General features: G+C 39.1%; 1 long non-coding RNA gene across 3 annotated transcripts in view; it reads left to right on the top strand.

Annotated features, from left to right (window-relative positions):
• Positions 1-25324, top strand: part of LOC121677007 — a 37073-nt gene extending 11749 nt beyond the window's left edge. Inside the window, exons 2-4 of one of the 3 annotated variants that reach the window (XR_006020684.1) lie at positions 7083-7244; positions 16942-17054; positions 25079-25324. This is a non-coding gene — a long non-coding RNA (uncharacterized LOC121677007). The remainder of the gene's footprint in view (positions 1-7082; positions 7245-16941; positions 17055-25078) is intronic. The other 2 variants (XR_006020682.1, XR_006020683.1) reach the window with 2 other exon arrangements.
• Positions 25325-27174: the final 1850 nt, after the last annotated feature.

A 27174-nucleotide genomic window follows, 5' to 3' on the forward strand; every position in this document is an offset into this window, starting at 1 on the left:
AAAAGAAATCACATGGCCAAACTCCAGAGTAAATATAAAAGCAAACGAAGCTATTTCAAGAGGCAGATGTAAGAGAGAGAAATTCATGGCCTGTTTTCCAATCAGCCATAATTGCACCATAGTCTGAATAAGCAGGATACATGATGCAATGGCATTTGAGTAGGCCTTGTCAACTAACAAATGAGACTTTATTTGACACAAACTGAGTAGTGAAATTTAACCCTATGCAAAATATATAACCTGGGGTCAGGAGTTCTGAGACTGTCATCGGTTCTTTCTAACTCTCACACTTATAAAATGCCTCTTAAGACTATTATACGCTTTATGAAATTTGCATCCTGAATCATATTTCCTACTGCATATATACATAAAATCAAATCACAATGCAGGGTAAATATTCATTAAATCCGTATCCCCATATACTGTTCCAAACCTATGATTTCTATTATTTCATTGCCAATTGACCTTCAGGCAAATTGTCAAGAAATTTATGAAGGCAGTGGCATGAATATGTGTACCCAAGTGTCTCTTGGGCAAACGATGGCTCATGGCGTTCATGTTCCTGAAATGATTAAGCCTCAAACCTCAAGCTGACAGCAGAGGCACTGTGCAGATGGATGGTCTCAGTGACTAAGGACTGTCAGTTTGCTTCTGATTTATTACGCTTCTGGGTAAAAACCATTTGCTTCATTTTAAAAGCATTTTACTATGCTCTTTCAGTAATTGAATGAAAAACTTAAATTTCTTTTTTATTGAGCACATGTGCAATTTGAATAAACTAATGTTTTTAAATTAGGTTTCTTTTTAGAAAAAAAAAGCAGTTTCAGTTTTGTAGTATAATGACGTAATTTTCTTTTTGTTCCTCTTTTTAAAAAGTGTCAATTAACTCCTGTTTTTTTATTATTAACAGTAGAGTATTACTCATATGAAGACTTAGTAGTTATCAGAGTTTTGTTAATTTCTCCGAGTCCACTAATGTGCCTTAAGACAATTTTGGGCAATCAGACACAACCCTTAGTCACTGAAATTGTCATTTGTGCAGAGTGAAAACATTAGAAATCACTTCTTTTTTCTCCTTGAGAATGCTTTGGATTAGAATAATACTTTAAAAATGTAAGAAATAAAACATGCCACATTAATTTATTATTGTGTTCTTCCTTCTCCCGCCCTTCTCCTTTTCTTCCTCTCCCCCTCTCCCCCTTCCTCTCTTCCTCTCTTCCTTCCTTCCTGTCTTTCTTTCTTACCATTGTTCTTTTTAGAGCAGGTCATATGTAGCCAAGACTGGCCCTGAACTTACTGTGCAGTCAAGGATGTTCTTGAACTCTGGTTTTTATGCTTCCACTCCCAAGTGTTGAGGTTTCTGGTGTTTCCTGTCATGTCTAATTTACATGGGGTGTAGGAGGATATCAAAACTAGGGCTTTATGCAAAGTACTATATACACTCATTTATATATATATATATATATGTATATGTATATATATACATATATGTATATATCTTACTTCACTCATGAATAAAATATTAAATAATTATAATTGTGTAAATCTTCTGAACTTGCAGTAGAATTTCAGATGATCTAAAAAAATTCTGCTTTTTATTTTTCATTAACTACAGCATAACTTCTAATAAATGCCTAAATGTAGAAATTTCATGAAAGTTGATAGGTCCAACAGATTATTTTTCTACATACCAGGGAAACTGTTGGCAATTCTAACACCAATGCTGGAAATATTTGGGGAAACATAGCATGGATTTGGGAGGATGATTTTAAGTATTTAAATGCTCATTGTTAAAGTCAGTGGTATTTTCAAAAGTTGCTACTAACTCAAACTCATTCTAAGTCAAGTGTGGCCTCTTCTACACACCTCATAATGAAAGAGTACCCCGAGACCCTATCTTCAAATGTCTGTCAATCGCTTAGCCCTCTATTTCCCACTCCGCTTTGGTATCCATTTCCCAAGGGTAGGGATGACTCGAATTCCTTAAGGGCGCCCAGATCTGCCCTCTTTCTGCTTTCTCCAAGAATATCTTCGTGCCTTGTCTTTTCAGGGCCCTTGCAGTGAGACATGCAGAAGCTCTACCACCGAGCAACTGCCTAGAGGGTGACCGCAGGAGAGTCTAAGCAGATGGTTGTCATAGCCTCTGTCCCCAACCCTTTTTGCCTCATCCTTGGGCTTATTTTCTAAGATGTAGGCTATATCAATTTTTTATCTTTACTACCAAAATAAAGATCAGAATACAGTTTCTAAGGCTTTAGGGTGAATGGATTGTTCCTTTCTACTGTCATTCTCTCCAACTCTATATGTCCGGATGGTGAGCTTTCCTTTCCCCTCAGGACACTGTCTACTGGTATCTTTGTTATTCTCTATTACTTCACCCGTGTCCAGCCTAGTGTGACATATCCTGGTAGTTAACACTGTTCACCCAGCTCAGCTCCCCACTCAGTATAACTGTGTCGGTTTTGCTTCGTATGCTATCACAACAGATCTGGAACTGGGTGACGTATAAAGACAAATACTCACTTCTTAATAGAAGTTGGTAAGCGCTAGGTCAAGGTATCGGTGTATGAAGACATCTATCTTCTGTGCCATCAGAGTATCACATAATGAGGAAGAGGGCATGGGGGTCAAATCTCTCTTCCTTCTCTTTGAAAGTCCTAATGCAATCTCTGGTGGTCTTTGAACTCTAAATGCCAGGAATCAGAACTCGGAGTTTAGTGGCACATGGGTGTGATAATTCCTTAGACTAGATAAATGTAACAAATCTTAAAATCTTGAGGACATCATAAAATGTGAAAACAATCCCCATTGATTTCACTGGTTTTAGGAATCCTTTGTATGAATGTTAGCAATTATTACTCCCCATCAATGTGGTATCATACAGTTTATATGTATTTCATAGCCTCTAGCAAGTGCTTAAATGGTATTTTACATGAATTTCTTAGTCTTACAGGGTATGATTAATATGATTTTAATTTGTTAGTTGTGTAGTATGTGTCTCTGATAGTGTATGAGTTATTCAGAAACAGAACTGTATAAAATGCCTAGTTCATGAGAGGAGACTGTTGGCTTCCCATCCCTGAATATATAGACATAGTACTCATGGTGCTGTTTGCATTTTATCTTCAGAAATGTCTTCCTGTGATTGATTTGTGGCATTGAGCCAAATTGTCTCAGTTTTATGGGAGCATTTTTTTTCAACTAGTCTGAAAATAGACTTCTCCATTTTGGTCCTGTTTAAATGAAAACTGCTTCCTTGTACATCAGATTCTCCGAGGATCCCTATGACAACTTCTTATGGAAATTAAACTATGATTTGAGGATGGGCCAGAACTCTGAAGTACTCTTTGGAAAAGAAAGACTTAGCCTCGGGGGCACCTGGACTTAACAGCGAAGATAAGCTGTGTCTGCTTGGATCATGAAATTCTTTCCGTGATTCTTTGAAAATCACTTTTCTCATTCAAACCAGGTTTTTTGAATCTTGGGAAGACTATACAAATATTATATATCTGTTCACTATTTGGTTTTGAATAGCTGTACCATTTCTCAGGTCAAGGAAGAAATTTATATTTTCCACTAAGGAAGTCTGCCAAAGACGAGTGCTTCAGTGTGACAGATTCACACAAAGGGTACTCAAAAGAGCCTTGGAAAACGCTTCCTTCCTCTCAGCCTGTCATTTTATGGATGAGGAAATTAAGACCCATGTGTAACTGTCACCTGCCTGAACGGTGACACATGATTATATTTACCCTGATGTGGGCATTGAACTTTCATATCGTGTTCTAATTTTGAAAATCACATTTCAGATTACTGCCTGTTAGAGTCACGCCAGTCATCTGACTTTTTCTGTTTCCAGTTCTTGCTGCTTCCCAGTGAGGCTGGCACCACGTCTGGAAACGCACCCTTCTGCAGAGCACTGTTAGATCACGTGTGTGCAGATCTAGCTAGTGTAAACAGTCACATTGTACAGCTCAGTATTTGCGTTGCTCTGACAAAATCACCTCACAGATGCATTTTAAGGAAGGCAGGGTTTATTCCGTCTCGAAGTTTGAGCTCAGCCTGTCATTTCTGGGAAGGTATGGCTGCGGGAGTGTGCCAGATGTCTGGTCACATTGTGTCCATTGTCAGGGATGAATGCTGGTGCTCAGTGCCCATGGTCAATCCTCAGTTCCCAGTTCACCTTCTGGGAACGCCTTTCCGGACACACCCAGCAGTGTGTTGTCACGGTTGATTCCAAGTCCGGTCAAGTGGGCAGTGAAGACCGTTCTGCATGCCATCAGCTCTGTCTGATGTGTGCCACTCTACATATGTTTAATACATAAAATTTGTGTTTCTCACACCGAAAGGGATGCCATGCTGATCTCCATTTCTCTATCCTCCTTCCAACAGTTTATTTTAAACTAAAAAAAAAAAAAAAAATGTTTAGGTGTTCTCACAGTGCAATGCTGTTTGTCAGATAATGGGTCAAGCAACTTGATTTAATCATTCCACAGTGTTTAGTTCTTCCCAAATACTATGTTGTACACTAAAAATAATAAACACTAGGCCGGGCGGTGGTGGCGCACGCCTTTAATCCCAGCACTCGGGAGGCAGAGGCAGGCGGATCTCTGAGTTCAAGGCCAGCCTGGTCTACAAGAGCTAGCTCCAGGACAGGCTCTAGAAACTACAGAGAAACCCTGTCTCGAAAAACAAAAAAAAAAAAAAAAAAAAGAATAAACACTATTTTTATCAATTTAATAAATCTTATAATCAAACACACATAAGCTAAAGAAAATTTAAAGGCTGCTAAGGCCAGGCTCACGTTTTGATGCTTCCCATGGCTTTGCTAATCTTGCTTTTCACTTTACTTAGTCCTGATGCAAGATTAAAGATGAGCAGACATGAAGGGGCTGTCATTGCCTTTAACTGTAATTCCACTTTCTGCGGTTCCAATTACCTGTAGTCATGCTCCAAAAATTTGAAAATACAATATTGTAACATTCTGGAAGTTGTGTACCATTTAAAGTAAGATGATGAAATCCATGGGTTTTAGTTCCATACCAAGTTTTAAATCATCCTTTTGTCCAGCATAGGGCAGCCATCACTGTGTGGGTTGCCATCCTGTCGGGCACTTCTCAGCGGTTCTCTCAGAGATTTCTGTATTCAATAGCTCTTGCTGTGTATGTATTAGTAGCCTCAAAATACAAGTTATGAGGCTGGTCATTTGAGATTACAAAGAAAAATGGGAAGTAGCGTTATTCAAGTGACACACGGAAGTTTTTTAGCATAATTAGGAAAATAAAACACAAAACCAGAACATAACTCAAGACTGGAGCTAGAGCTTGGTTGGTTGGTAGAGGTCTTCCTAGCCTTCATGATTTCTATAGCATGCGCGCGGGCGCGCGCACACACACATACACACACACATACACACACCAGGCATGGACTATAATTCTAACAGGAAGTTGGGGGAGGAGAATGAGAAGTTCAAGGTCATCCTCAGTCACAACTGGAGTTGAGAGCTAGCAGCCCGAGATATAAAACAGGCCCCGTTCAAACAAAAACAAATGAAAGTACCCACATGATGAATGGTGACAGTGTTCATTTGTAGACAGTAGTCACTCAAAAATGTTCCTCTGTCCCCATGACGTCTCATAGAAAAGAATACATAGGATTTCAGTACAGTATTACAGCACTCGGTCTTGCCTAAGGTGTACTTGCCGGGGACATTGGGAGATTGTGCCCAGTGATTAAAACTAGAGGTACTGCGATTATCAGTTCTGATGTCCGCTAGTGCATGTGACTTTTCTCTTCCCATCTCTGTAGGCCAGCTAAATATGTTTTTTAGGTTCTCAAAGTAACCGATTCATCTAGTTAATTACAACAACTGAAGCTGCCAACATTTTGTCCTTACCTCTTTCCTGGAGACCCAAATACCCCTTCAGGACATCACGGGAGAAAGGGTTTGCCAGATATTTTCTAAAATAGGTTGCCCTCTCCCTGACCTTCCCTGGTACTGCCTCTTTGCTAACTGTCCATGCCCCCAGCTGGCTACCCCAATCAGCCTTCGTCTTCTGTGTCCCACCTCAGACTGCTTTTGCTCTATAAAGCAGCTCCAGTGTCTTTGCACACGCAACAACACACATTTGCTTCTGTTTTCCTGCCTCTTGGAGGTTGTTTGCCAACACCGTCTCCGATGATTGCTACTTTGGTGATTACTGACTTTCAGGAGTGTTTTTCTTTTCAGGAATTTAGGCTAATGAGATCTGATGTCGTTTTAGAAGGCTGGGTAAAGTCGAAGCTTACTTTTGGTTGTGGCCTATACGGCATTGACTTATATTCCTTGACTCAAAGAAGTCACGTGGCCATGCTTAAAGTTTGTAGGTGAGAACTGTATTCTGCCTACAGAGACACGGGGCAGGATGAGGACCAGGGTGTGAATCTGAACCAGAGCTGACACAGTGTCCTTGGCGTAGGCATGTATAAACACTGCTCCTAATGTCACGTTCACTCATATTATGGTTTGTTTGTTTCTTCTCCTCTGATACTAGAAAATTATAGCATTGTCAGTAGAAAAAGAATTTTGAACTCCAAGCTGTTCCTGGACTTGTGATGTTAATACTGGATGGTGCTGGTGAGTCACATGACTCCTGGTCATGTGCCCTATCATGAGAATGGACGGTTTCCTCTACCATGTGTCATGTTGCTAGTGGTAATGTTCCTCGTGTTGGCTGTCAATATTTTCCAACTTGGTAGTTTTCAGTGTCCCGCAGGTCTGTGAGACAAGGTGTCACTGTGTGCTGAAAAACACCTACCTGTTTGAAAGGGAAACTGATCATTGTCTTAGGTTCCCACAAATCCCAGGAACCTGACTAAATATTACACGGTCCTACACATTGTAAAAAGGACTCCAGGTTTCCTTTCTCCTGTCTGCTTTGGAAATTATAAAAGGATTGTTTCTTTAAGTCAGTGGGAAACCTATCCCTGAACTGCTGGAAGGCAGAAGTCCAGTCGCACTGGAGAACAGATAATTCCAGCCGGAGGGAGAACGTGGAGTTAAGGTGCTGACAGCCAAGGGCTTACAGTTTTCCATTCTTTTCCAGCCTTGGTTTCAAGCGAGATGCATCCGCAGCTACATAGGAAGGCTTGTAACAAGATATGCAAGTCCTTAACTTCAGCTTTGTGTCCGAGAAATCGGGCCCATGGCTACTAAATAATACTGCAAAGATGTCTGCGTGTTGAAGCGCCAGGTATACTGTTCACCGGTACTTATCCCTAAAGTGACTTTATAAATATTAAATATACAGTCAGGTGCCGATCAGAGAATGTTGTTTACAACAGTATGTTTGTGTGGTTGGCTTCTATAGAGATAGAGTTACAATCTTTATAATTATTTAAGAATATTAATTCACTTAAGGTATAAATAAATTAGAAAAGTAATAAAAGCCAAAACAGAGATATTTTTTCAGATACAAGTTTTACGTAGTTTTTCACCTTATGATCCTATTTGAGTAATTAAAACCATTTTCAAGGTAGATTTTTAAAAACCAACACGATAATAATTGGGCTGAGAAAGAAATCAGAGAAACATCACCCTTCACAATAGCCACAAATAGCATAAAACATCTGGGAGTAACTCTAACCAAACACGTGGAAGACTTATATGACAAGAATATTAAATCATTGAAGAAAGAAACTGAAGAAGACACCAGAAAGTGGAAAGATCTCCCATGCTCTTGGGTAGGCAGAGTTAACAAAGTAAAAATGGCAATCTTACCAAAGGCAATCTACAGATTCAATGTAATTCCCAGCAAAATTCTTCACAGACCTCAAAAGAACAAGACTCAACTTCATTTGGAAAAGCAAAAAAAAAAAAAAAAACAAGTATAGCCAAAATAATCCCGTACAATAAAAGAACTTCTGGAGGCATCACAATCTCTGACTTCAAACTCTACTACAGAGCTGCAGTACTGAAAACAGCCTGGTATTGGCATAAAAACAGATAGGAGGACCGATGGAACTGAATCGAAGACCCGAATAGTAATCCACAAACCTACAAACACCCGATTTTTTTTTTTTTTTTTTTTTTGGTTTTTCGAGACAGGGTTTCTCTGCAGCTTTAGAAAACACCTGATTTTTGACAAAGAACCAAACATCATAAAATAGAAAAAAGAAATCTTATTTAACAAGTGGTGCTGGCATAACTGGCTATCAACACGTAGAAGATTAAAAATAGATCCCTATCTATCACAATGCACAAAACTTCAGATGGATCAAAGACCTCAACATACAGCCTGGCGTACTGAACTGTTGAAATAACCAGGCTAGCTAAAGGACACAACAATTCTATTTTTATTTATTATAAAGGGAGAACTCACGAAACAGAAAACCAGAAATCCATGCTCAGCAGTGTCAGCGGGAATGGCGCAGAGCGAGAGCACCTGGGACCTGGGTGGTGCACAGGTTTTTCCTTGGGTTCCCGAAAACCAAGCCTTACCTGTGCTCCACCTCTTAAAGATACTTGGCTAACAAGGTTTTTTTTTTTTTTCCAACATCTTCCCCTTTTGTCTAAAAAGAGCAATCCAAACCCAATACAAAACTATATACAATAGGAACAGATATCAAGTATAAAATAACAAACAACATAAGCAATATTAAGCAAGGAACACATGACAAATGTTTTAATAAACCTTATATTCTAAGGAGTCTAAATCTTACATCGGAAATAAGCTTGGCTAAAGCATAAGAGGAAGGAAATTACAACTATCTAATCTTCAACCCCATCGAAGGCCTGAGAAGGGAGATAATATTACTTGATTAGACAGGAAGTGCAATAAAGTAGCTTCCAAAGCAGGCAGAATATGATGGAGACAATTAGCTACCTGAGCAGTCACCCAAAGTCTCATTTGGGTGCCAAGTGTTGAAATAACCAGGCTAGCTAAAGGATACAATTATATTTTTATTTATTATAAGGGCAAAACTCATGGAACAGGAAACCAGAAATCCAAGCTAAGCAGTGTTCGTGGGAATAGCGCAGAGTTAGAGCACCAGGGTGGTGCACAGGTTTTTCCTTGGGTCCCAGAAAACCATGTCTTACCTGGGCTCCACCTCTTAAAGATAATTGGCTAACATAGTTTTCCCTATCACTGAACCTCATAAGAAGAGAAAGTGGGAAGTACACTTGAACGCATTGGTATAGGAGACCACTTCCTAAATACAACCCTAGTAGTACAGACACTGAGAGAAACAATTAATAAATGGGACCTCCTGAAACTGTAAAGCTTCTGTAAAGCAAAGGACATGGTCAACAAGACAAAACAACAGCCTACAGAATGGGAAAAGATCTTCACCAACCCCACACTGGACAGAGGACTGATCTCCAAAATATACAAAGAACTCAAGAAATTGATCACCAAAGGAATACATAATCCAATAAAAAATGGAGTACAGACCTAATAGATAACTCTAAAGAGAGGAATCTAAAATGGCTGAAAGGCACTTAAGGAAATGCTCAACATCCTTAGTTATTAGAGAAATACAAATAAAAACAACTCTGAGATTCCATCTTACACCTGTTAGAATGGCCAAGATCAAAACACTCATGACAACTTAAGCTGGAGAGGTTGTGGGGAAAAGGGAACACTCCTGCATTGCTACATTCACAGCAGCATTGTTTGTCATAGCCAGAACCTGGAAACCAACCTAAATGCCCCTCAACCAAATAACAGATAAGAGAAATGTGGTACGTTTACACAATGGAGTACTACACAGCAGAAAAAAATGACATCTTGAAATTTGCAGGCAAATGGATGGAACTAGAAAACATCATATTGAGTGAGGTAACCCAGACCCAGAAATACAATTATCACATGTTCACACTTATGGGTGTTTTTTAAACATAAAGCAAAGAAAACCACTCTATAAATCACAATCCCAGAGGACATAGACAACAATGAGGACCCTAAGAGAGACATACATGGATCTAATCTACATGGAAAGTAGAAAAAGACAGGATCTCCTGAGTAAATTGGGAACATGGGGACCATAGGACAGGGTTGAAGGGGAGGGGAGATGCAGGAAGGGGAGCAGAGAAAAATGTAGAGCTCAATAAAATAAATAAAAGAGCAAGGGAGCAACTGTAATATTAACCTAAAGTGTTTTGTGTTGTGTTATATAATGGTACTACTACACCCAGTTCCTTTGAGGAAATAGGATATTCTTGTGCTTCTCACTTGAGCACTGTAGGTAGTAGTACTACTATGGTATTTTTCAATACTGCTTTGGATTTTGCTGACACTGGTTTATATCTTCATTTTTAAGAATACTTTATATATAAATACCAGGTTATTGTATACTTTTCACAGCTGTCATCTATGGAATGTACAAGATTCTATCAAGATGACAATATTACTTCCAGCCAATGTCCAGTGGTAGCTTTAGAGGCTCTATTTCCCTCACGATATTACCATTATGACTCCAAGGAGCAGAAACTGTAGAATCCTGTGAGTTTACCTGACAAAACACTAAGTGACAGAGATATGTGTCATAAATGGAACTAAAGGTGCCCAGAATTCTGAAAGGAATGATGGCTCACAGGAGAGTCCCACTGTCAGGTGGCTGGAGGAGGCAGTAGAACGAAGTGGCTCATCTTGGTAACAAGGAGGTCTGTGTGTGGCCCCATGTCTCTGGCCAGGCCGACACACTTGGTTGTGATACTTTAGTCCTGCCCGAATGGTACTGTTCCTCTCAGAAACTTTACCTTGATTCTGGTTTATTTCTGATTCCTATTATTAAGACTAGGAAATAATAATAATAATACAGATTTTTCTCTTGTTTGATGTTTGACAAGTGGGTATTTTAATGGAAGAGTCAGAAAAGTACTCTCTGTCTTTTTGATTTTGATAGAAATATCCAGGGATTTTTAAGGATTCCTTTCTTAAAGCCAGTATTAATTTTTAATCCTTTTTGAAATTGAGACTAAGGACTAGTGTGCTTGTTAGTTGTTTTGTTGTATGATTGTTTGGTTTGGTTTGGGTTTCTGTTTGTTTTGTCAACTTGACCCAGAAAGGAAACATCAATTTAGAAGATGCCTCTCTAGAATTGGCCTGTACGCAATCTGTGGGGTATTTTCTTCATTAATGGTTGATATGGGAAGACCCAGGCAACTATGGGCAGTGCCACCCCTGGGCAGGGGGTCCTGGGCTGTATAAGAAATCAGGCTGAGCAAGCCAAGGAGAGCAGGGTTCTTCTGTGACCTCTGCATTGGTTCCTGACTTGAGTCCTGCCCCGACTTCCTTCATGATGGACTGTAAGCTGTAAGATGAAACCGATCCCTTCCTCCACACATGGCGTTGTTTATGGCGTTTATCACTGCAAGAGGAGGCAAAGCAGGACATCCAGGAAGCCCTTGTAGATGATTCCAGAATGGCAGTTCCAAATCTCTTAAGCACTCTTCAAGGTTTCTTACAGGTTGTTCTGAGACTTTCATTAGTCATGAGGGGAACGTGTGAAAATGACTTCCTGTCCTTGCTCTGAGAAGTTCTGAGCATTTTATACACACCCCTGGGTCTGTCTCATCGAAATTCAGTATGGATAGAAGGAGATCAAGCTCTTTATAGTCCCATCACTTGAAATAGTGTGTGTGTGTTGGGTGGTAGGGTTATGGGCAAGATTTTATTTCTAATGACTCTTAAAATCAAGGTCTGTTATCTCCCCAGTATGATGAAAAAGGTGTTAGAAAAAGAACAATAGAAACATTAGGAAATAAAAAAAATTATGAATGTCCTATGTCTCCCTTTGAATTTGAGACAGAACCTTATCAAGTAGACTCTGCAGGACTTGAACTCATTCTCGAGACTGGGCAGGTCTTGAAATGCGGAATGCATCTGCCTTGCATTCCTGAATACCTAGGGTCACAGGCCTGTGCCACCAGGTTCGGCTCTTTTAATATAAATGGAAATACCAGCTCTTGAATCCAACCATCTTATAAGCAAACAGATTTATATGCACACATTACAGTCTTGTATTTTAGTAATTTTAATGTTATAAAGCTTATAATAGAAAAATAATATGTATCCATTATATGATCTTTATAAACATTTTTAAAGCCCCACAAGTTATATAGAGCTACTTCCCCAAACTATTTGCAGCTAATAGCTTTTTATGCGTTGCTCTGGATAATTTGTGTGTGTATATAAGCACAGGCACAGTGTACGGTGAAAGGAAAATCTTCCTTTAACCTGAGTGTATTGTGAGAAATCCATGGATGCTTGGGAAGAAAACTTATTTATTAAGGGGTGAAATGGGGGATGCGCACATTCATGAATACAGTGGGAAACAACACTGTTGCCTCTTCATCCACCATGGAAGGGTGGAGAATACTTTTGAACAGCATATCTGGAAGCCAGAGAGTGTGTGATATCACCCCTCCGCCCCCAATATCAGTTCTTAATCCAGTCATGTATCAGAGAAAGCCAAGCCTATGACAAGTCACCTCCAAATGTCATTGGCCAAATGGATCAAGCTCCCACAACACCAGCCCCCCCCCCCCCAGAAGCCTTCTTTAATGGACCTACAACAGATAAACTGACAGAAAAAAAGACATATTTTTGTTTGGGTTTGAGATAGGTTTTGACACCTACGCTGGCTCAGACTTGAGATCCGACTTTGTTAGCCTCCTGCGTGCGGGAATACAGGCATGAGCCACCATGTTAGGTCATACATCTAAACTTAATCTATACAGTGGTGCCTAACAGGAGAAAGATTTCCTACCTGCCAAGGCAGATTTAGGCGGCCTCTTCCATTCAGGTGGCGAGGCAATATGAACCCTTCCTTCTGAGGGGTAGTTAAGAAGTTTTCTTTCAGGAGAATGGAGTGAATTTGGAGGAGAAATACTTATTATTCCACTTATCTCTGGAATTTGAGTGCATCCAAAGGGCAGAAGTCTGTGCACAGCATTCTGTCTGTGCAGGCTGGGGCCATCGGTATCCTCTTTGCCATGTTAGCCATGCAATTTTAAGGGGGTGGTGGAAAGTAATTGAGTTCTGTCAGATCCAATATTAACATGCGTGAGCTTACCAATGCTCCTTCTAGGAGACCTCCTTAGAAAGAGGACCCCAAAGATAAGGCGTGGAGGCAGCATGGCCTGCAACCTTGATTCTCACACTGTTACTATGGTATTAGTCACGCCGCCAGAACACCATACCGGAACACCAGTGCATTACAGAAGCTGCCTGTAGTGAGACTCAGCAGTTAAGAGCGCTTACTCTTGTAGAAGACATGGATTTGTTTTCCACACCTACCTAGTGGCTCATGGCTGTCTATAACTGCAGTGCCAGGTGACCCTCAGTTTTCTCTGGCCTCCAGTGACACCTCATGCATACGGTGGACACATATACAAGCAGGCAAAATACGAATACATTAAAAATAGCAATAAATTTAGTAAAATAAAATACAACCTTGTTTACTGTTTATGATGATCTTTTATCATTTGTTGCATCAGTTCTCACAGATCTGCTGTATGACTTTTAAAAATAATATTATTAAATTCGTGCTTTTCTCAACGAATGAAGCAATTTGCCCTTCTATGGTGACTAAGAAGCGTTCCCTAAGAAGCGTTTTCGAATATCTTCACATGATTATGTCATTGTCTACATAAGAGGCAATATTACAGTGGAGTCACTCTGTTTATGGCTTTTCGAAACAATTTACCATTTCAGCATGGGAATTCCCCGCTGAGGGTGTCAAACATTGGTATAAACCTTGAACTGAAAACAATGCCAACCCACTGTTAACACTGATGGAGGCCAGCGTTCAAAAGAGCACTGCCCAAAGAGGTGTGGAACACTTAGCTGGCTCAAGGTCTCCATAAGATGGACATGTGCCATGGTGGTCATTGTCATTGCTTGGTGTTCTATCCTGTGGTCTCTTCAGTTTCTGCCCTGCTTCCATCCTCCTGCCCCTGTCTCTCTCTCTAAACTCTGTTTCTCTAGTCTAAGGGTAGTGTGACTGCAAGCAGACCTCACCTCATTAATACAGACAAAGGTTTAAGAAACTCCTTATGGTTTTGCCTCACAAGATACGAGCATGGCCACCATTTAGCTAATTGTAATTGCCCTCTACATGTGTCTATCATGTAGACATAACAGCATATCATAAACCAGGATGATTGTTTGCTGTGAATGGTTCATTTCTTAGGTTTACAATGTGTTAGTATAATATGCATTATTTTTCCTTGAAGTACCAGTTCCAGAGAAATCTTTTTGAGCTTTAACATCAATTAGAACTTGGAGTCATTTGAAATACAGCAAGAGTTTGCTTCTAAAAATAGGTTTTCTGCAGTTGGATGTCAAAGTAAATCAGTCATCAGGATTTAAAGGATGGCCCACATGGAAGAGTAGAAGAACATCCCCCCACACACAATTAGATTTCAGTTTTAACTCAATTATAGGTTGGAAGAGAAAAGATTTGGTTCTACTTAATTCCTGTTTTTAAATTGGATGAGCATGTACCTCAGCTTAAAACACTATCTATAAATTAATTTGGCATATTTCTATTGTTTTGTGTAAGAACGAAGAAATGGAGAACAAAAAGATCATATGATTGCTCTTTATGGGGCGTATTGGTTTACTTAGACGACACATAGGCCATTGGTGGGTATATGTGGCAACGAGTTCCTGCTTCAATCTAAAGCATACAGGATTTACAGCGGAGCCAATAGTCTCCTACCTGCTCTTACCTGGGCCTTCGTTTGCTAAGTATATTATTCCAGGACCTCATTTTTAAAGGTTAAATATGACACTGTCTGATTAAGGTTTGGGAAGGTTAAGAAAGGGCTCTTCACAGTTTGTAAAGGAATGTGCTGATTTTCTGTAGTGAGGGTGCAAGGGAGCCTTGAGTAGACTGAGGCTGTAGATTATGAAACGTAGTTGAATGTCTAGAAGTAGCGGATCATTAGAACATTATGTATTCATATAATAAGCATGTGCCATTCATAGCAATAGTATTAGAAAATATGTCCTCCTTGATAGCTATAACAGCATTGCTTTGTAGTGCAGACGAGTGAAGAAATAGAAAATTAAAATAAAAATGCATGTTGTCTTAATAATTGTTCATTAAACACAATTTTGTAAAACTTGATCATGCATGGTCAAAATTTACAATGAATTCATATTGTACGTGTGTGTGTGTGTCTATAAACTAGACCGTGATTGATCAAAATCAGTAGAGAAAATATATGACTAGATTAATTGAAACAACTAAATTGGGGCTTCTTGATTATTAAACCATTTGTTGAAAGGTACCTATAATGTAGATTTCTTTTTCTAAAATATGGATCGGTTAGATTGTACGCCGTAAAATTCCATAAAAATTTTGATGAGCAGGTAGAATTTGAAGCATCATGAGATTTTTCTCAGAGTCCCTTTTATTCTTGCGTTTGAACTGGTGTGTGTAAGGCATGAGTGCAGTTAACTACAGTCTGGGGTCAGAACCAATTTTCAGGGATGCCTCGGGCTTTCCTCTGAGGCTGTGCCCTGCACTCAGTGAAGTTAACTATGCCAGAGAAAAAGGAAACTATAAAGATTTCCTACATTAGCATGGGAAGGTAACGAGGGAGGCTGGAGTTTGTGACTTACCCAGCTTTTGAAAGCTATGGCAACTCGCAAGCATTCCAGTAAGACTAGAGGTGACATAAACTACTCTTCCAAGGCCCCGGATGTTCATTGAGTGAACCTTTAGCTCCGTTTCTTGTCAGTTTCTTAGATCCAGTCAGTGACTTTAAGACTCTTTCATTCTCCATTCATCCTTCATCCTGTTACACAAGCGCCTTTGACCCAATGGTCATGATGTCTTCTTCCAAAGCCTTATGACAGGCAGCCCTAGCGTCAACGCAGGTGATTGGCCATTTAAATGAAAGAATCTAGTTTTCCCTTTTTCTTGTGCTTACTCTGGTCAACATTATCTGGTATACCAAATTATCTCTATTCAAAACCATGTTGAGGTTAATGTCTTTTAAATGAAGATATTTGCTTTATTAGATATTTAGACCTGGTTAGGAAGCTTAAATTCTGAAACAGATCCTTAGAATATTTTTTTTGCTGCCCACTGTGTTGCAGTATTAAAACCTGTTCATTGTTTATATATATATATATATATATATATATATATATATATATATTTACAAGTATTTTGGTAAATCTTGTATATACACACTCATACACACACAGACATGCACACACATACATGCAATTTAGCAGCAAATTGTTTAAACACATGTAAGGAATTGAGTGGTTGCTAATGAATGTCAATAATTTTTTCATAATGTAAGTAACTCGTATAATCACGTCTTGTGTCATGTGTCTGTATATGTCCAGGTATATGCTCTTTTGTGTGTGAATTTAGGTGGGAACCAGAAGTCAACCCCAGTGCCATTCTTCTGGAGTCATTTTCATTGTTTTTGATGCAGAATCTCTCACTAGGATATGAAATTCATCCATTCAGCTACACTGGCTAGCCTGCAAACCCCAGAGATCCTCCTGTCTCCACTTCCCAGGGCTAGAATCATAAGAGAGTACCATATGTTGGACTGTTTACATGGATGCTGGGAGTTGAATTCAGTTTCTCATGCTGGCACAGAAAGCGTTTTATCCACTGAGCTCTCTCTCATGGCCCTGTAATTTGTTATTAATTTTAAAGACGCTGATTTTTTCTTTATCTTCCACTTTTCATGTTTGGCTTTTCATATCAATATCTATACATATTATTGAAATATATGTAACTGACAATTATATATATATATATATATATAATTGAGAAGCGTGTCTCATCATGCATATACACATGCTTATTTAATTGTTCTAGTTATACAAGATGTGCAGAATTCCTGGGTAAATTAAAGTTAGTGACTAATGAGGCAGTGGAATCCAGTTATACATTTAATACTTGTTTCTTCTTTTTCTTTAGATAATCTGGAGTCGGCTCTACCTCTCCCTTTATATTGCCTTCATCCGAAAGTGACTAGGCTTAGAAATACACACCACCCAAAGGACTCTGTTAAAGTGCTCATCTGACAACAGGTAAAACTGTAGCTTTGTTTCTGCTTCGTTTGATCATCCTTACAAATAAAAGAGACAAAATATGGCAGCTTCCAAGTACATACAACATTACAGAATTGTTCACAAGGAAAAATATCATGGAGTGTGTGTGTGTGTGTGTGTGTGTGTGTGTGTGTGTGACTATTGATCAGCTCTAGCTGCTAGTAAGCAAGAGGTCAGAGCTGCAGGATGCACTGTTTTCCAGGGGAAACGAGCTGTGGACCATTGGCAGAGTGCCAGTAGCAGGTTCTTTCCCAGACCCTAGGGTCTGTCTAGCCTCGGGTTCTCAGCCCCACTCATGGGTAGATGTGTGTTCTATGGTGTCGAGCATGCCAGGAATCCAAGCAGAAAGGGGTCATCTGTTCTTAGCTGGGGCACTGTTGCACCTGAGGGCATTATTATATTCCGGACAGATAGTTAATGTAGCGCCTTGGTTCATGTCTAGACAAGACTTATCATAGTTTCTCTTCTCTGCTAGTAATGCATAGCTCCTTTATGTGCTGTGAAAGATCATAGGGCTCAAACTCCAAGGTCCATACCAACTTCATTTCTCCATATCCGTGACTAAATTATGTCATATCTTCAGTCTTAGGGTATTACAATCAAGTTCTAGAGAGTAGCCAAGAGCAACCACAATAGACTTTTAATATTAGAAGGTCTGAGGAACCTCACTAGCCAGTGACTCCCATAAATCTAAACCAGTCTTTGTGGTGATTTTTGTTTATTATCTGACAAATAAGGCTTTCCAGAAGGATCAGAAAAGCAGGGCGGCCAGCCACTAGCGTTCTTACCTCTACCAGTGCTCAGACCAAAGGAGCGGTCCTGTCCTCAGACGACCTCCTCAGACTCTCTGTTCCTTAGACTGCTGCCTCAGACTGCTGCCTCAGACCGCACTGAGCTCCTGTCTTCTCCCACCTTATATGCCTTTCCCAGCGCAGCCATACCACTCCTGTCTCCACTTCCCTAGTGCTGGGGCTAAAGACGAGGGATCCCAAGTGCTGGAATCACCTTTGTATGAGCTCTGTTTCTCTTTTAGACTGGATTGATTTCATGTAGCCCAGGGTGGCCTTGAACTCACAGAGATCCACCTGCCTCTGTATCCCGAGGGTTCAGATTAAAAGTGTGTGCCACACTGCCTGGCCTCTATGGCTAGTGTGGCTAGCTCTGCGCTCTGATCCTTAGGCAAACTTTATTTGTTAAAACACAAGCAAAATAACACCACAACTCCTGGAATTTGCGATTTTTTAGCCAATAGTTTCTAGTCGGGATTTCTGCTACATTATGTTTTGGCTTTGTTGTGCATGTATATGCTTAAATTTTAGTAGTGTTCTGCAGTCCTTTTTCATACGATTTCTCCTGATGGTTTTTAGTGTTAGGCAGCTCTGCTTGTAGTTCCTTCTCTACCCCACCTTTACGTCTCCATCCCTGTTAACCCCACCCATTCTATTGCTCCTCCCCTGCCTTCTATCACTGTGTTCTGTCTTCTACCCCTTGAAAGCCCCCTCTTGCCATAGCACTTTACTGATTTCCTGACCTCTGTGGGTATTTTGCATGAGATCATATGTCTAAACACTCAACGCTAACATCCTCAAATGAGAGAAAATAGGATCTATTTGCTCTTCTGGATCTGGGTTGCCTCGCTCAGAATTATTGTTTATAGTGTCACCAATGTACCTGTAAATTTCAGATATTTTTTCTTTCATATAGGTGAATAATATTGCATTTTGTAAATGTGCCCCATCATTCGCTGATTAACCTTTAGGCTGTTTCCAATTACTGGTTCTAATGAACGGAGCACCACTGAATGTGGATGAGCAAGCGTCTCCGGTGAGATACAGGGTCCTTTGGGTATATGCTCAACAGTGGTATAGCTGAATCATTAGTGGACTCTGCATATTTCTAGCTTTGCCAGAACTTCCATCCTTCCACGGTGGCCATCAAAGTGACTCCTACCCCCAGTGAGGAAGTGCTCTCTGTCTCTATGCTCACACCAGCATTTGTTTTGTTTGGTTTTTAAATTTTAGACATTTTGACCGGGGCAAGATGAAATCTCAAAGTTCTTTTGTATTGCCTTTCATGAATAAGGATTAAATTTTCATGGCTCATTTCAAGGATTTTGACCATTTGACAAACATTTCTCAGACACTTCTTTTGAGAGTTCTTTTGAGAACTCTGTTCAGTTCTGTGCCCCGTTTATTAGTTGTGTTGTTTGTTTTCTTGATGCTTGACCTTTTTATTTTCCTTGTATAACTAGATACTGATACTTTCTCAAATATATAGCTGGTAGAGATATTTTTTCTAATTCGGTAGACTACCAATTTACTAGCAGTAGAACTCAATGTCTGATTAGAAAAATCATGGGGAAAGCCTTACAACAAAAACTCATAAAGCAAAAGGGCTAGGTAGGATAAGCAAAGGAAATAAAAAATGTTAGTAAGCACAGTATAGGAGCTACAGAAAATATGGAACCCCATCAAAACCCCATCATATAATAGGCACAGAAGAGAGAGATTTTTAAGAAGATCATAGAAGAAAACTTTCCCAAACCAAAGAAGTATATAACTATGTCAGAAGCACACTGAACCCAACTAACTAGAAAGACCACAGAAGAAATGCCCTGTAGTAATAGGAGTCAAAATGCTAAATATACAAAATAAAGAAAATGATAAACACTGCAAGGGAAAAGCACACAAAAGTCATGTATAAAGGAAAATCCACCAGGACAGGAGCTGACTTCTTAGGAAAACTCTAAGAGCTAGAAGAGCCTGGAGCTCAATAATTCTGAAAGACCATGTCTGTCAAGCTAGACAAATGTACCTAGAAAAACTACCTGCCAGAGTTGAAGGAGAAAGAAACGCTTTCCATGATAAAGGCAGCCTAAAAATTTTGATACCAACATAAAACACTAAACAGAATACTGGGAGCAATATACATGTTTATATGTGACCTTTTTTCACTCGATGCTTCTGTATGCGTGTTTGTATGTGATATACATTTTTAAATATAATTTTTCTACCTATATAATGCTTCCTATATGGTTAAGGTCATTTGAGACTGGACAGTTGGTGTAGGGTTGAAATGGGAGCACCAATTCGTAGCAGAGACTACTGTGTTGGTTAATATGATGCTTGCTTTTGTGATGGAATAGAAAGATATTAAATTAGGTCTTTAGTAGTGTTCCTCTGTATGGAAATCGTGTTTCCCCTCTGTTGAATGAGTGTTAAGATCTTGATTTTCTATTTGCATGGTTTGTCAGGTTGTAGATCATGGCATGGGCTTAAGGGGTCAGTCTTGAATGGGGTCGCATCTCAGAAGTGGCCCTAGCTCATCCCAGGCAGATGGGGAAGACGTATGCAGACTGAGAAAACGCTCACAGATAATCCTCAGTGGTAAATGGTAGGTGCTTCGGACTTCTCTTCAAGCAGCGGGAGGGAGTGAAGTGATTGTGGGTGTCTGAGGTCCCAATCTGGGAGTGCGGAGAGCATGCAAGCCCAGGACACGGGGTCCTCAAGGAAGCTGCAGCTGTGGAATCTCTCATTTCTGCACGCAGGACTCTCTCATTCCTGCATGGAGGAAAAGGGCCAGCCAACAGAAAAGGAACAAGCCCTGAGGCAGGTTGGAGGAGCAAGCGGAGCTGGTGGGGAAGGGATGAGTCTGGTGTCCTTACGTGGAAGGAGGGTGTGCATAGTTATGCCTTTAAAAATCACGGGGAAATGAATCATGAAATTTTATTTCTAAGCGTTTACTGTATCAAGTGTGATAAAGACTGCAATTATTTGAATTCATGGATTAGTACTGAAAGACGGTTTCGTTTCCATTCTGTACTCTGGAAAATTATAGGGCCACGTCTTTACTCCTAGTAAATGTCTCTACATTCTACAAGAAAAAGCTGCTTGCTACATTGCAGCTTTCCTCCAGTGAGTCTCCAGGTTTTCCTTTTTAATGTTCAAGCAGGAAGAAAATTGGTAAGGTCACAATTTCATTTAAAAATGCTGTAATGAGCTCAGATTCTTAAGACAACTTTCAAGGCCATTTGCCGTCTTGTACTTATTTAAGCAACTTTTACACTCCCTCCTTCCCTTTGTTTTCTTTAAGTATTTTGCATTTGTGAAAGCACTCTTTTTGGTACTCAGATGTAAATTTATCAGCAAAATATTAAAACCTAATAAATTAGGAGTTAGCAGAGATAATTAGTATTGTGCCCAACAAGAAATAATTAAAGAAGATTATAGCATACTGTAAATATATAATATAAACCTATCTAAAGTAACTCTTGATGAAAGTGGCAGGGTTGTTGTACTAACTTGGAACCTAAAAGAAGTGTTTTTCATTAGTAACTAATACCCCCACTTTACACACATCATTTGTCTAAACCTCCTATGTTGTTGTTGATTTCGTTGACATTTTTGTAGACTTTTGTTGTGTGAGAAACTTTTTCTCCCCAGGGAGACATTGCAGGCAGGCACGAGCACACACACACACACACACACACACACACACACACCTGCTCACTCCTGGATGGAGACCCCCCCTACAGACCAAAGTTACAATCTCAGTCAAGTTCAAGGAATTGAATGAGTGGGATCTTGGGGTTGACTTGCAGGGGTAAAGATGATTCAAAAAGCATTTGCATGCCTCCAGAAGTCTACCTCAGGAGCTCCCTGACGCTCCTCTCATCCCAGAATCCCCTCTCCTTTTTACAGCACCTGGAGTGGCTCCTTCAGCAGGTCATCCTTTTCTGTGTCCATGGATAGGGGCCCTGGTGAGAGTTTATGCTTTCCCTGATTTGTGACGTTGGCTGACCTCTTGGTTCTCATGAATTTCCTGTCTCTGTCCTGTGAAAAGACCGTGTTAGGGAGCATGTGATGTGTTATACGAATGATAACCATGATGGGAGCCACGAAGAAAGAGAGAAAAGTCCACATTCCCAGAGTTCTCTACAAAAGCATACCCCAGGAACCTAACTTTTTCCTCCTGGGCTCCAATAACTAAAAGGTCCAACTATTTCCCAACAGCACCAAAGGCCAGTGCCTAATCCTTTAGCACCACAACACTGGGGGATGCTTACGGTCAAATCACACAATTTCTATGGAGAGAAATTTTCTGGCTATTAATGTTTTGGAAATTAAGAGCTCTTGACTGTTTCAATCCTTAAAGACATTTAGACACACAGAATATAATAAAAATGTCAAGTGGTTTTTCTTTGGCTTATTTTACTCCCTTAGACTAAGCAATATATAGAATATAGAGCTAAGAACAATACAATATAATATATAAATTTTCTATTAACCATAATGTCAATCAAAAGTGGAATTTTTATGAATTTTTTAAGATTATGATTTATACCTCATGCATTTTCTATATTGTCTCAAACTTGTGTAGTTACAAAAATTCTATGACAACTAATAAAAATAATAAAATAACTTATAAAACTAGAGTTGTGTCTCTGGGATTCATGGAATTACATTATCATTTAAATTAATCAGGCGTATAGTCATATAGAACAATAAAGACAATAAATATGTACAATTGTTAATAATAGCGGTTAGATAGTGTTTTTCTCTTCTGGGTTTTCTTCTCTAATGTTGTTCAAGGCATCATTAAACTGCTGCGATCAGACTGCTTTGTAAAGAAAGCTTCATTGTAAAACCATGCTCAGTTGTGTCAGGGTCATCAGATGATATTAAAATTCACTTCAGATAAACACTCAGTACAGACCATGTAGCCAGGAAACTTTATGGTCTTTATGTCCTTTACAACAAAATCTTGAAGACCCTTATCTTATAATTAAACTTGATAAAACACTCTTATTGATCCCATTCAAACGCTTGTGGGTTGCAGTCACCTTGGTGAGACTATGTGAGGACTCAGAGGACATTGGACTAAATTTCTATACATGTAACCTCATAGGAAAAATATTAAAGGATCTCATTTTTATTGAATGGTAAAATGAACAAAAAAACAAATCTGAAGTCATAGACATCAAGAATAGAAGGGTGTGTTCTTAGGGTTGAAGCCAAGAAAGAAGTTGGTGCTCATAGAGGGGTGCTCAAAGCGCAGAGCTGTGTGGAATCTGTAGGTGCAGAACTCTTTTTACAGTGGGCTTGTACTACCCAGTACCGACTGTGTGCTCTGAGCCTGCAAAGACAGTAGTTCTTAGGTAGTCTCAGCAGAGAGAGAGAGAGAGAGAGAGAGAGAGAGAGAGAGAGAGAGAGAGAGAGAGAGAGAGAGAGAGAGAGAATGAGAGAGAAGTTTTGTATTACACAATGCTGACTGTATGCTCTGAACCTGCTAAGACTGTAGTCCTTAGGTAGTAGAGAGAGGGGCAGAAGGAGGGAGGGAGGGAGAATAAAGGGGAAGGAAGGGGAGGAAGGGAGGAGGGAGAGGAGAGTCATGAACATTGCATAAGAATTTGTGTTAAATTTGGGTGAAATTAAAGACAGTTGATTTGTCATTCCACACTGAATAATAACATGAAAACATCATTTTTTGTACATTATACACGTGTGTGTGTGTGTGTGTGTGTGTGTGTGTTTGCAAGGTAGTGAGTTTGAAAACCATGTATACATTTAGAAAAGTAGGAAATAAACTTATCCATGGGCTGACTTTGGAAAACATATGGCAAAAATATATACTCTTATACAAAGGAATGTGGTTCTTTCTTCTGCATTTCAATGCAGCATCTCTGTACCCTGAGAGGATGTGGAGGCAAGGTTTTCACTGTGTGTAATTTCTTCCATATTAAACTGTGCATCGTCTCCTTCCATGGGAGAGTATTTAAGTGTTCTTAGGTGTATACATATTAAAGAACCTGTTCTCCACTCCCTCAACAAACAAGAACATAGACCCACGTAGCTGTTAGAATTTCATGGCAATGAAGAGAGACAGACAGAAAGGCAGAGTGACATATTTGTAAGACTGTTGGCAGCATTAATTTTGGAAGGGCAACATTAAGATTTTACATTGAAGTATTATTCTTATGGCTTGGTGATGGCTCAGTTGTTAAGTGCTTGCCACAAAATTGTGAGCACCTGAGTTCAGTCCTACAGAGTCCATATTATAAACAAACGAACAAACAAAAATAATGCCTACAGCTTCAGTACTGAGAAAGAAGAATTCTTGGAGCTTTTGCTTCAAATTGTCACCCAAATCAGAAACCTCCTAATACCATGAGAGATTGTTTCTTGAAAAATTAAGTGGAGAAAAATTGTGGAAAATGCTATATATCAACCCCCGACAACCCACATACAAGCAGGTGTGTGCACATATGCAATGCATGCACAGGAGAAAGTGTTCTTTCCTGAAGTGTTGTAGGTGATTTCCTCTATACTTCCAAGTGAGGTTGAAATGATGTTTATTTTTGTTAAGTTTGTACTTGAGGTTGTCTCTGGATTCTTACCTTCACTTTCAAATGTTTTCTTCCCATACATAAGTGTTTGTATGGGGAGGCTGCTTGTTCATTTCCAGCTGCCCGGAACCAAAATAACTACACAGAAACTGTATTAATTAAATCGCTGCTTGGCCTATTAGCTCTAGTTTCTTATTGGCTAGCTCTTACATCCTAAACTAACCCATCTCCATTAGTCTGTGTATTGACACGTGGCTGTGGCTTACCAGCGAGTTTCCATCACTTCTGTCTCTGGTGGCGGCTACATGGCTTCCTGTGACTCCACCTTCTTTCTCCCAGCATTCAGTTTAGTTTCCCAGCCAAGCTCTACTCTGCCCTATTACAGGACAAGGCAGTTTCTTTATTCATAAACCAATAAAAGCAACACATATACAGAAGGAGTTCCCACATCATTGTTTTCAGATCTTTCCTCTTAATAATCAAGGCTTTGTATCTCATTTTCTGGTTTGAATTTCTTATAATTTTCCAAGCCCAATAATACCGAATGTATTAATAAAATTATATTGCAGTTAAAATGAAAATGCTATGTCAGCAACTTTCAAGCGTGACACAAACCACAGACTTATAACACGAACTGGTGTTGTTTGTTTTTCAATAGGTTGCCCTAATCTCCAGCAGAGGTGCAGAAATGCCATCGGAGACTGCTGCTCCTCCTCCACACCCCCTTCCTCCAGATGGAGGGTGGGGTTGGGTAGTAGTTTGCGCATCCTTTATCTCCATTGGATTTTCATATGCCTTCCCCAAAGCTGTCACAGTATTCTTCAAAGATATTCAGGAAATCTTCAATGCTAGCTACAGTGAAATTGCATGGATATCATCCATCATGCTGGCTGTCATGTATGCAGGAGGTAAGGTTCTTAGTGTAGACTGATTTCTGGAATAAGAATATAGTTCCTTATTACCATATACTTCACCTTGTCCATGTCACATTAAAACTCATATTATTGTTATTATTTATATTATTATTATTATATATTTAGTTTAAATCGATCAAAAGCATAATTAGAATTGCATTTTTAATGATTTTTAATGATTAGCATCATGATCTGTTTGCTTCATTTTGAGTCTTGATAGGATATTTAGTGGGATGGTCTGCCTTTTTATCAAGAATGCAAGTGGATCATTTCCTGTTCAGTTCGGATTGAATGCCATATAATGTTGGAATTGTTTCTCACCATTTCCATTGCTAGCCAAAGGACTTTCTTTTACCTGAAAAGGAAATGTTTCTGTTAGTTTATAAGCCCAGAATATACTCCATTTTGCACTGCCCAGAAGGACTGCTTGCATATACTTTCTACACATATTCAAGTTCTATACGTGGAATAATTCCTTAGTGCTTTAGGATGCCCAAAATAATGACATCGTTTTATTTAAGTGGCTGCTTCCAATTATCTTGTTAGGGTCTATGTTAAAACGAGAGTATAATTCATGAGAGAACATGAATACATCAAGCCACCCTACAATGGAATGTTAAATAATGGGAATCCTTCATTATTATATGATCTATTCTCAACAGTAGATCAAACTTTTATAGATTTTTTTCATAAATCATCACTTAAAATGTAAGGGTATTAGAATTTTCATTTGTCAACTGGCAATTTAACTTCAAGGGACAGTTGTAGACTCAGAATATAAGAATTCAAAGGTATCATATAAATCACCTAATAATAATTTTTATTATATAAGTAAAGAAAACAGAACATTAGCAATAGTAATTAATATTTATTAGAATTTGCTCTTGGCCAAGGCCTTGTTCCTCACTTGATTTGTATGGTATTTCCTAATCTTCTTGGCAGCCTGAGAAATGATTTGTCGTCTGTCTGTTATGGGACTGAGAACATACACTATCATGTATTCCCTATGCTCCCCCCCCCTCTCTCTCTCTCTCAGCTAAACAAGTTTTTTTTAAACCCAATGCGGTACTCTTGCCTTATAGTACTGACACCCATTCTGCCTGTCCAAAGGCACACCAATTATTCTTTAAGATGCAGCCTCTCTAATTTACCACCAAAGCAAGCTTTGATCCATAAACAATCCTACTTTTTGTATATATGTGCATGATAAATGTGTTGGTATTAGTGTGGATTTTTTTCACTTCTTTGTATTATAATGATTCTAGATTAATAAGACTGACATGCTTAAACTGTTGAGTTTTTATTTGATTATCAAAAGTATCATTTAAATTCTATTTGACCATGTATTCAAAGAACGTTGCTTTAAAAAAACATTTTCTGGAAATCAATTTTAGAGACTTGTTTTAAGGATTGTAGCTGTTATTTCTTATGTCTATATAGAAATTGTTGATATTGCACAGTGCATCTTTTTCTTCTATAGCTCTGATGTTCTTTGATGTTTCTTTATTGGGACAACCTATTTTCCTTGACCTGGCAGGTTAAGGTAAATATTAAGATACCTAAGAGGTGATTTTTTTCCTGCTTTTTACATATAAATGAAATGGATGCCTCTAGAGACTGGATATTGATTGATTGAGTTTGCACATCAGGTTCCTTTATGTCTTTAGTAATTTTCTGTTGAAAATATTGTTGACTAACTTAAAGTCAAGATACAGTATTTTGATGTTGTTAAGGTCAACACCAGAGTCATCTTCTCCCAACCTTTGATAATAATAATGATGATGATAATGATGATGATGATGAAGATGATGATAATCCCCATTTCTCATTGACTTCAAGA

The sequence above is a fragment of the Arvicola amphibius genome, chromosome 17 (genome assembly GCF_903992535.2).
Source record: "Arvicola amphibius chromosome 17, mArvAmp1.2, whole genome shotgun sequence".
NCBI lineage: Eukaryota > Metazoa > Chordata > Mammalia > Rodentia > Cricetidae > Arvicola > Arvicola amphibius.